Source organism: Gracilinanus agilis, chromosome 1 (assembly GCF_016433145.1).
Source record: "Gracilinanus agilis isolate LMUSP501 chromosome 1, AgileGrace, whole genome shotgun sequence".
In the NCBI taxonomy this organism is placed as follows: Eukaryota; Metazoa; Chordata; class Mammalia; order Didelphimorphia; family Didelphidae; genus Gracilinanus; species Gracilinanus agilis.
The window spans coordinates 476,951,788-476,961,137 of NC_058130.1; the positions used below are offsets into that span (position 1 = coordinate 476,951,788).

Genomic DNA, 9,350 nt, shown 5'->3' on the forward strand with positions numbered 1-9,350 from the left:
GCTTCTTCTGAAGAATGCACAATATTTGGAACAAAGCCACTTTTAACCCCTTCCCAGCCATCTTGAATACAAATTTCTCCTTTTTGAATAAGTTCATATATATCTCTTGTCAGAATTGTGAAAGATTCTTCCACAATTGTAGCATCTTTTGTAGAGGCTTCTATAGACTTCATACCACAGGCTGCTGACATTTTTTCAGCTTCTTCCCTTGAAACTTGACGTTGCCACACTAGATCACATTTATGTCCCACTAACAAATACAATCCGAAATGGCTGCACATACATTTTAGCTTCTTCTAACCAATCTTGCACATATTCAAAAGATCTTCGTTTTGTGATGTCAAATACCAGAAATCCACTAACAGAGTTGCGGTAATAAGATCGAGTTTTTGATCTGAACCTCTCCCGCCCAGCCGTGTCCCGCAGCTGCAACTTGCTTCTCTTGCTGGGCTCGATCTCCAGGAGTCGGGAGAAGAAATCCTTGCCCCGTGGCGTCGCAGCCGGGAAAGAGGCCCTGAGAGAAACGGTGCAGGAGGCAGGACTTGCCTACCGTGGAGTCGCAGATCACAATCAATCAGAATTGGGAGATCGAGATGGCTCCATGGTTCACATGTCGTTCGCGGCCTCGAGGCTCGGGAGCTGGAGAAGGTGCCTCTGGGTCGGGCTACCTGGGCTCAGGGGCAGAAGATTCCCGCCTGTAATTCTATTCTTAGTAAGAGTAGATTATGATTCAATGAATTGAGAGCCAGAGAGATGGGAGTTCTTGGATTGAATTCTGGCCTTGGTCAATTCCTAAACTGTATGACCCTGGGCAAGTCACTTAACCCTCATTGCCTAGCCCTTACTGATCTTCTGCCTTGGAACCAATATATAGTGGAAGGTAATGGTTTAAAAAAAAAAGTGGATTCTGAATGCCATTTGCCAGTGATTCCCAATTGTTTTTATTCCATGAATCCCTTTCAACAACCACAAAAACTGTGTTGTAAACTCCAAGGTTCACAATAGACCACTCACAATATTCTGCAATTATTTATTGCTGAAGGCATCATTAAAGAATTTTTTAAGACATCACAAACCCTTAAGGGGTTTGGAAATCACTAAATGGGAACCACTGTTATATAGTAATAGATTTGACTTCTGTTGGTTTTGTTTAAATGTTTTTTTTTTTTTTTTCACTACAAGAAAGAGTTGAATGGAGGTGAGATTAAGGAGAAATGGCTGTTGTATGAAAACATAAGGCAATAATAAGAAAACTGAAAAAAATTACAGCAAGGTTGAGTTGGCCTCTAGGGGCCATCCTGTGAAGCAGGCTCAGAGTTGCTATACCTCATTTTGGTCCAAAGGGAACTTTGGGGATTGTTTTTGGCAGGCTAATGGGCTTAGACTTCAAAATAAGGAAGATCCTCTTAGCTGCACAGTTAATGGAGGTGATGACTTTAGTGGTTGTATAGAAGAGAATTAATGCCCAATCAGGCTCATTCTTCCTTTCTGTTTGCAAATTATGTCAGAGCTTTTTTGAGCCGCTTCAAGAGGTGGATGGGGGATAGGGAGGAGAACAAGCCAGCTTGCCCTAGTTCTCTATTCTTCCACTTTAGAACTCATGCAGCTATGTGGTCCAATGGTTAGAGCACAGAGTCTGGAGTCAGGAAGACCTTTTATTTTTTTAATTCGAAAAATTCTAATTAATTAATTAAGAATACTTTCCCATGGTTCCATGATTCGTATTCTTTCCCTCCCCTCCTCCCTCCCTGCTCCTGTAGCCAATGAGCAATTCCACTGGGTTTTACATGTGGCATTGATCCAGATCTATTTCCATATTATTAGTATTTGCATTAGGATGATCTTTTAGAGTCTACATCCCCAATCATATCCCCATCGAACCATGTGTTCAAGCAGTTGTTTTTCTTCTGTGTTTCCACTCCTGTAGTTCTTCCTCTGAATGTGGGTAGCGTTTTTTTCCATAAATCCCTCAGAATTGTCCTGGGTCATTGCATTGCTGCTAGTACAGAAGTCCATTACATTCTATTTTACCACAGTGTATTGGTCTCTGTGTACAATGTTCTTCTGGCTCTGCTCCTTTCACTCTGCATCAATTCCTGGAGGTCTTTCCAGTTCACGTGGAACTCCTCCAGTTTATTATTCCTTTGAGCACAATAGTATTCCATCACCAGCATATACCACAATTTGTTCAGCCATTCCCCAATTGAAGGGCATACCCTCATTTTCCAGTTTTTTGCCACCACAAAAAGCACAGCTATAAATATTTTTATACAAGTCTGTTTATCTATGATCCTTTTTGGGGTACAAACCCAACACTGGTATGTCTGGATCAAAGGGCAGGCATTCTTTTATAGCCCTTTGAGCATAGATCCATATTGCCAGCCAGAATGGTTGGATCAGTTCACAACTCCACCAGCAATGTATTAATGTCCCAAATTGGCCACATCCCCTCCAACATTCATTACTCTCCCCCGTCTATCATTTTAGCCAATCTTCTAGGTGTGAGGTGATATCTCAGAGTTGTTTTTATTTGCATTTCTCTAATTATTAGAGATTTAGAACACTTTCTCATGTGCTTATTGATACTTTTGATTTCTTTATCTGAAAATTACCTATTCATGTCCCTTGCCCATTTATAAATTGGGGAATGGCTTGATTTTTATACAATTAATTTAACTCCTTGTATATTTGAGTAATTAGACCCCTGTCAGAGTTTTTTGTTATAAAGATTTTTTTCCCAATTTGTTGTTTCCATTCTGATTTTGGCTGCATTGTTTTTGTTTATACAAAAGCTTTTTAGTTTGGTATAATCAAAATAATTTATTTTACCTTTTGTAATTTTCTTTCTGTAGTTTTCTTTCTCTGTTTTTGATCTACCTGCCTTTGGAATCAGTACCATATTTGTGTCATAAAAGGAATTTGGTAGGGCTCCTTCTTTGCTTATAATATCAAATAATTGTATAGTATTGGGATTAGTTGCTCTTTGAGTGTCTGATAGAATTCACTTGTGAATCCATCAGGCCCTGGCGATTTTTCCTTAGGGAGTTCTTTGATGGCTTGTTCAATTTCTTTTTCTGATATGGGATTATTTAAGTATTCTATTTCTTTGCTCTTTGATAATGTCAATTTGGTTTTCTTCTTTCCTTTTTTTTTATTAGATCGACCAGTTCTTTGTCTATTTTATCTTTTTTTTTTCCAAAATACCAGCTTCTAGTCTTATTTCTTAATTCAATAGCTCTTTTACTTTTGATTTTATTAATTTCTCCCTTGATTTTTAGTATTTTTAATTTAGATTTCATCTGGGGATTTTTAATTTGCTCGGTTTCTAATTTTTTAAGTTGCATGCCCAATTCATTAATCTCTGCCCTCCCTAATTTGTTAATATATGCACTCAAGGATATGAATTTCCCCCTGAGTACTGCCTTGGCTGCATCCCACAGAGTTTGGTAGGATGTTTCATCATTGTCATTCTCTTCAATGAAATTGTTGATTGTTTCTATGATTTCTTCTTTGACTAGCTGGTTTTGGAGAATCATATTATTTAATTTCCAATTAGTTTTTGATTTGCCTGTCCAGGTGCCTTTACTAATTATTATTTTTATTGCATTATGACCTGAGAAGGTTACATTTATTATTTCTGCTCTTTTGCATTTGTTTGCAATGTTTCGATGCCTTATTACATGGTCAATCTTTGTGAATGTACTATGTGCAGTTGAAAAGAAGGTGTATTCCTTTTTGTCCCTATTTATTTTTCTCCACATATCTATTAAATCCAATTTTTCTAGGACTTTATTCACCTCTCTTACCTCTTTCTTATTTATTTTTTGGTTTGATTTATCTAGATCTGAAAGAGGGATATTTAGATCTCCTACTATTATGGTTTTACTATCTATTTCCTTTTTGAGCTCTGCCAGTTTCTCCTTTATGAATTTGAATGCTATGCCATTTGGTGCATACATATTGAGCACTGTTATTTCCTCATTGTCTATACTGCCTTTTATCAGGATGAAATTACCTTCCCTGTCTTTTTTAATCATATCTATTTTTACTTTGGCTTTGTCAGAAATCATGATCCCCACTCTTGCCATCTTTTTCTCATTTGAAGCCCAAATATTTTGCTCAAGCCCTTTACCTTAAACTTGTGTATGTCCACCCACCTCATATGTGTTTCTTGTAGACAACATATGGTAGGATTTTGGTTTCTAATCCACTCTGCTATTTGCTTTCGTTTTATGGGTGAGTTGATCCCATTCACATTCTGAGTTATAATTATCAGTTGTGTATTCTAAAACATTTTGGTATCCTCTCCTAGTTCTACCCCTTCTTATTACACTATTTCCTTTTAAACCAGTGGTTTGCTTTAAGCCAGTAACCCTTGTCCCCTCACTTGATTTACTCCCCTTTCTATCTCCTCCCTTATTATTCCCCTCTTTTTATTTTTAAGGCCTAATAAATTCCCTCACCCTTCTTCTTCCCTCCCTTTTTTGACCTCCCCACTTCCCTGCTCCCCTTGGTTAATCCCTTCTGACTTTCTCAGTAGGGTTAGATAGAGTTTTATATCCCAATGGATATAGTTACTCTTCCCTCTCAGGGTTAATTACACTGAGAGTAAGGTTTAAATATTACCTATTAATGCTCTCTTCCTCTCCTTCTCATAATAGTATTCATCCCTTCCCCTTCCCATGCTCTCTTTGAAATAGAATATACTATTTTTCTTATTCATTCAAGTTTCTCTTGGTGTCCTCTAGTATTCACTTCCCTCTTTCCCACCCCCCATATCATCTTAGACCATTTAGTATTCCAACCTCTCCCTATTAATAATTCTTCTAATTACTATTATAGTGAATACTATAATAATGAATAGAGTTCACTACAGAGAATTATACAGAACATTTCTCCACATAGGAATACAAATAATTAAATCTTATTGAAGCCCTTAAAGAGGCAAATTTTAAAAATATGAGTTTTCTTACTTTCCCTTCTGTTTCTTATTTATCTTTTCATGTTTCTCTTGATTTTTGTGGTTGGATATCGAACTTTCCATTTAGTCCTGGTCTTTTCTGTGCAAACACTTGGAAATCTTCTATCTTGTTGAATGCCCAAACTTTCGCCTGGAAGTTTATAGTTAGTTTTGATGGGTAGGTTATCCTTGGTTGTAGACCCAGTTCTCTTGCCTTTCTGAATATCATATTTCAAGCCTTGAGGTCTTTTAGCATGGAGGCTGCCACATCCAGTGTGATCCTGATTGGTGATCCTTGATATCTGAATTGTCTCTTTCTGGCTTCTTACAAAATTTTTTTCTTTTACTTGGAAGCTCTTGAATTTGGCTATTATATTCCTGGGGGTTGTCTTTTCTGGGTCTAGTGTAGAGGATGATCTATGGATCCTTTCAATGTCTATATTGCCCTCTTGTTGTAGAACTTCAGGGCAGTTTTGCTGAATAATTTCTTTTAGTATGGAGTCCAAATTTCTATTAATTTCTGCTTTTTCAGGAAGACCAATGATTCTCAAATTGTCTCTTCTAGACCTGTTTTCTTGATCTGTCAATTTCTCATTGATATATTTCATGTTTCCTTCTATTTTATCAGTCCTTTGACTTTGTTTTATTTGTTCTTGCTGTCTTGAGAAATCATTGGCTTCTATTTGTCCAATTCTTGTCTTTAGAGACTGGTTTTCTGCTATAAGCTTTTGATTTTCCTTTTCAATTTGGTCTGTCCTGTTTTCCAGGTGTTTGATTTTGGTTTCCAATTTGCTTATCAATTCTTTTGATTTGGGGGCATCTTTTTCGAATTGCCCAAATATAGCCTTTAGAGCAGGGGTCAGCAACATATGGCTCTTTCTGCAGGAGCCATAAAGTCAATTTTTTTTCAGGCGCTGTTACAGGAGCACACACTGTTATAGGAGTGTGCACTGTGAGCACTGTATGGCTCTCATGAAATTACATTTTAAAAAATGTGGCATTTATGGCTCTCACAGCTAAAAAGGTTGCCGACCCCTGCTTTAGAGACTGGTTTTTGGCTATAATCTTTTGGTTTTCCTTTTCAATCTGGTCATCTCTGGTCTTTGATTTACTTGCCTCACTTTCCAATTGCAAAATTCTGCCTTTTAAACTGTTATTTTCTTGCCAGATCTCTTCCATCTTTCTCATAATCTCAGATTTGAACTCTTCAAGACCTTGTGACCCGTTTTCATTTTTTTGGGAAGGTTTGGATATGATTACTTGTTTGTTCTCCTCTGCTGTTTGCTCTGTTGTCTGGATTTTTTCTGTGTAAAAGTTGTTCGAGTGTTAAAGGTTTCTTCTTGATCTTTCTCTTCTGGGATTCCTGATTCTGGCTTGTCATTGTTATCCCAGCACCATCTCAGCTTTATCCACACAGCCAGGGTCTGTCTGAACTCTTTAGGCTCCTGAGGTCTCAGGTCTAGTTGTTCTCAGGGTCAAACCTCCTGGTGGTCCCCTTGCTTGTTCTTCTGCATGTAACCCCTTTAACAGTCTCAGGGTGCTGCTTCCACAGTTGTGCACCACTCTGAGCTGGGTCCCCACTCAAGGTCTGTGCCTGTGCTCAGGATCCTTGTCCATGCCTGTGATCCGCGGCCGCACCTGAGCTCAGGGTCTGTGTTCAAAGTCTGCGTGTTCTTTAGCGTCTTGGGGTCTTAAGTCTTGATGCTCTCAGGAGCAGGCCCTGGAGCTTCCAATGACTTCATGGGTGCCCCAAACTTGCTCTATCTCTTTTGCGCTGGCTTTGCCACTGTAGGTGGTATGGGGTGGGGAAAGGGGTTGCTCAGCTCAAGTTTTAGTGAGAGCTATTTCACCCCTTTATAGCATGGAAGTGCCCCGATTCCATGTACCTTCAATGCTGTGCCCTGTTGTGGGGTTCCTTCGTTCATCTGGATTTGTTTTTATGTCTTCTTGAGGAGTCCTATATGCATAGGTTAGGAGAGGTCAAGCAGCTGCTTTTTACTCTGCCACCATCTTAACCCAGAACTATTCAACATTTTTTTAAAGAGTGTATTGTTTCCTATTTTTGGGAGGTTAGTCTAAATATTTTATATTTTTGTAAATTTTCAGCCATTTCATTTGTTATCAGTTTCTATACATTATTGAGCATAATTGTTTCTAATAATTTTCTTTATTTCCTCTTAATTTGTTGTGATTTTTTCTTTTTTCTTTTTAATATTGGCAGTGGTTTTCCTCTTTTTTACAAAAAAATCAAGGGGCAGCTGGATAATTTAGTGCAGTAAGGGGCAAACTATGGTAGGCCAGATGCAGCCTCCCCTCCCCCCCAATGTTCTATCCAGCTGCAGGACATTATTCCTATCTGACGAATACAATGAGGATACAATACAATGAAACTTCAAAAGAGTTGCCTTAGAAACAGACAGATGAACATTTCCTTTCCTTTGGTCCCCTCTTTAAAAAGTTTGCCTATTAATGGTTGAGAGTCAGGCCTAGAGAGGAGGGTTTGTGGGGGTGGGTCCTAGGTTCAAATCTAAACTGAGACCCTTCCCAGCTGTGTCACTCCATGCAAGTCACTTATTCCCCTTTGCCTGGCCCTTACCACTCTTCTGCCTTGGAACCAATACCCAATATTGATTCTCAGACAGAAGGTAAGGGTTTAAAAAAATCAGACAAGTTATTTCAGTAGTTTTAAAAAATTAGCTCCTAGTTTTATTCATGAAGTCTTGATTATGCTTAGATTATGTTTATTGTTATTTATTATTATGTTTACATTATGTTTATCTGCTTTATTTTCAGAATTTCTATCTTTCTGTTTAGTTTTTAAAGAATTATTCCTTTCTGGGGCAGCTAGGTAGCATGGTGGATAGTTTGCCAGGCCTGGAGTGTGAGGATCTGGTTTCAGATACTGCCTGGTTAAATTACCCTGGTCAAATCACTTAACCCCAAGTGCCTGACCCTTGCTGCTCTTCTGTCTTAGAACTGATACTAAGACAGAAGGTAAGGGTTTTAAAAAATTATTGCTTTTCTAGTATTTTTAGTTGCATGCTAAGTTTGTGGCTATAGTCTTTGTTTTGGTGATTCAAGTACTTAGAAATAGAAATTTTCCCCTTGTGACTGCTTTGGCTAGCTTCTAAAAGTTCTGGGCCATTACCTCATTGTTGCCATTTTCTTCCATGAAACTATTATTTTTATGATTTGTCCTTTGACTTGTTGACCAATGTTTTAGGATTAAATTACTTCGCTTCCATTTAAATATGAGTCCTTTCTTAAAATGCCTTTCTAGTTATAATTTTATTGCTTTGTGGTCAATAAGGTATGTTTGATACTTCTGATTGTTTGCATTTGTTTATGAGTTTTCTATGCCCTGGCATGTGGTCTCTTTTTGTAATGAATAAGCTTATTTTCTTATTATATATGCTTCTTAATTGTTATGCATATTTCTATCTATTTCCATTCAGTAACATTAGAGATCTATTATATCTAACTTTTCTGAAATACTAGGTACTCATAAATACTTAGGTACTTAGCTTCATCATCGTTATCAACATCAGCAACAGCCATTTATTAAGAACCAACTATTTGCCAGGCATTGGGGATAAAAAAAAAATACAAAAGACAGTCTCTGCCCTCAAGGAACTCACAATCTAATGGAGGAGACAAGTAAACATATATATATATATATGTAATATACAGGATAAATAGAAAAAATTCTCTAATTAATAGAGAAAAGAAACTAGAATTAAGAAATCTTGGGAAAATCTTATAGATGGGATTTTAGTTGGGACTTGAAGTCATAGAAGGTAATAGGTAGAGATTAGGAGGGAAAGCATTTTAGACATGGGAGACAGCAAGAGATAATGCCCAGAGTCTAGAGATGGAGTATCATATTTGAGGAACAGCAAGGAGGCCAATGTGACCAGATCCAAGAATACATGCTGGAAAGGCTGGAAAGGAAGGATGGGACTACCTTAAAAAGGGCTTTGAATGCCAAGCAGATTGTTTTATATTTGATCCTTAAGGCAATAGGGGTTCACCAAAATTTCCTGAGTAAGGAGAGGGTGGCATCATTGGACCTTTGGCACCTGAATCACTTTGATGGCTGAAAGGTGGATGGATTGGAGTGGGGATAGATAGGAGGCAGGTAGATCCATCAGAAAGCTATTATAATAGCCCAGGAGAGAGGTCATAGGGGCTCTCACCAGAATGGTGGCAGTGTCAGAAGAAAAAAGTGAGTATGAACTGTTGTTTGTGAGCTGTTGCAGATAAAATTAGCAACAGATTAGATATGTGGGGTTTGATACAGTGAGGAACTAAGGATGACTCCTGGGTGATGCTGTCTATAGTAATGGGAAAAAAGAAGGGGAAGGTTTAGGGGAAAAGATATCATGAGTTC

At 38.0% G+C, this 9,350-nt stretch overlaps 1 pseudogene; it reads right to left on the reverse strand.

Moving 5' to 3' along the window:
- Positions 1–5,044, reverse strand: part of LOC123253066 — a 78,198-nt pseudogene extending 73,154 nt beyond the window's left edge.
- Positions 5,045–9,350: the final 4,306 nt, after the last annotated feature.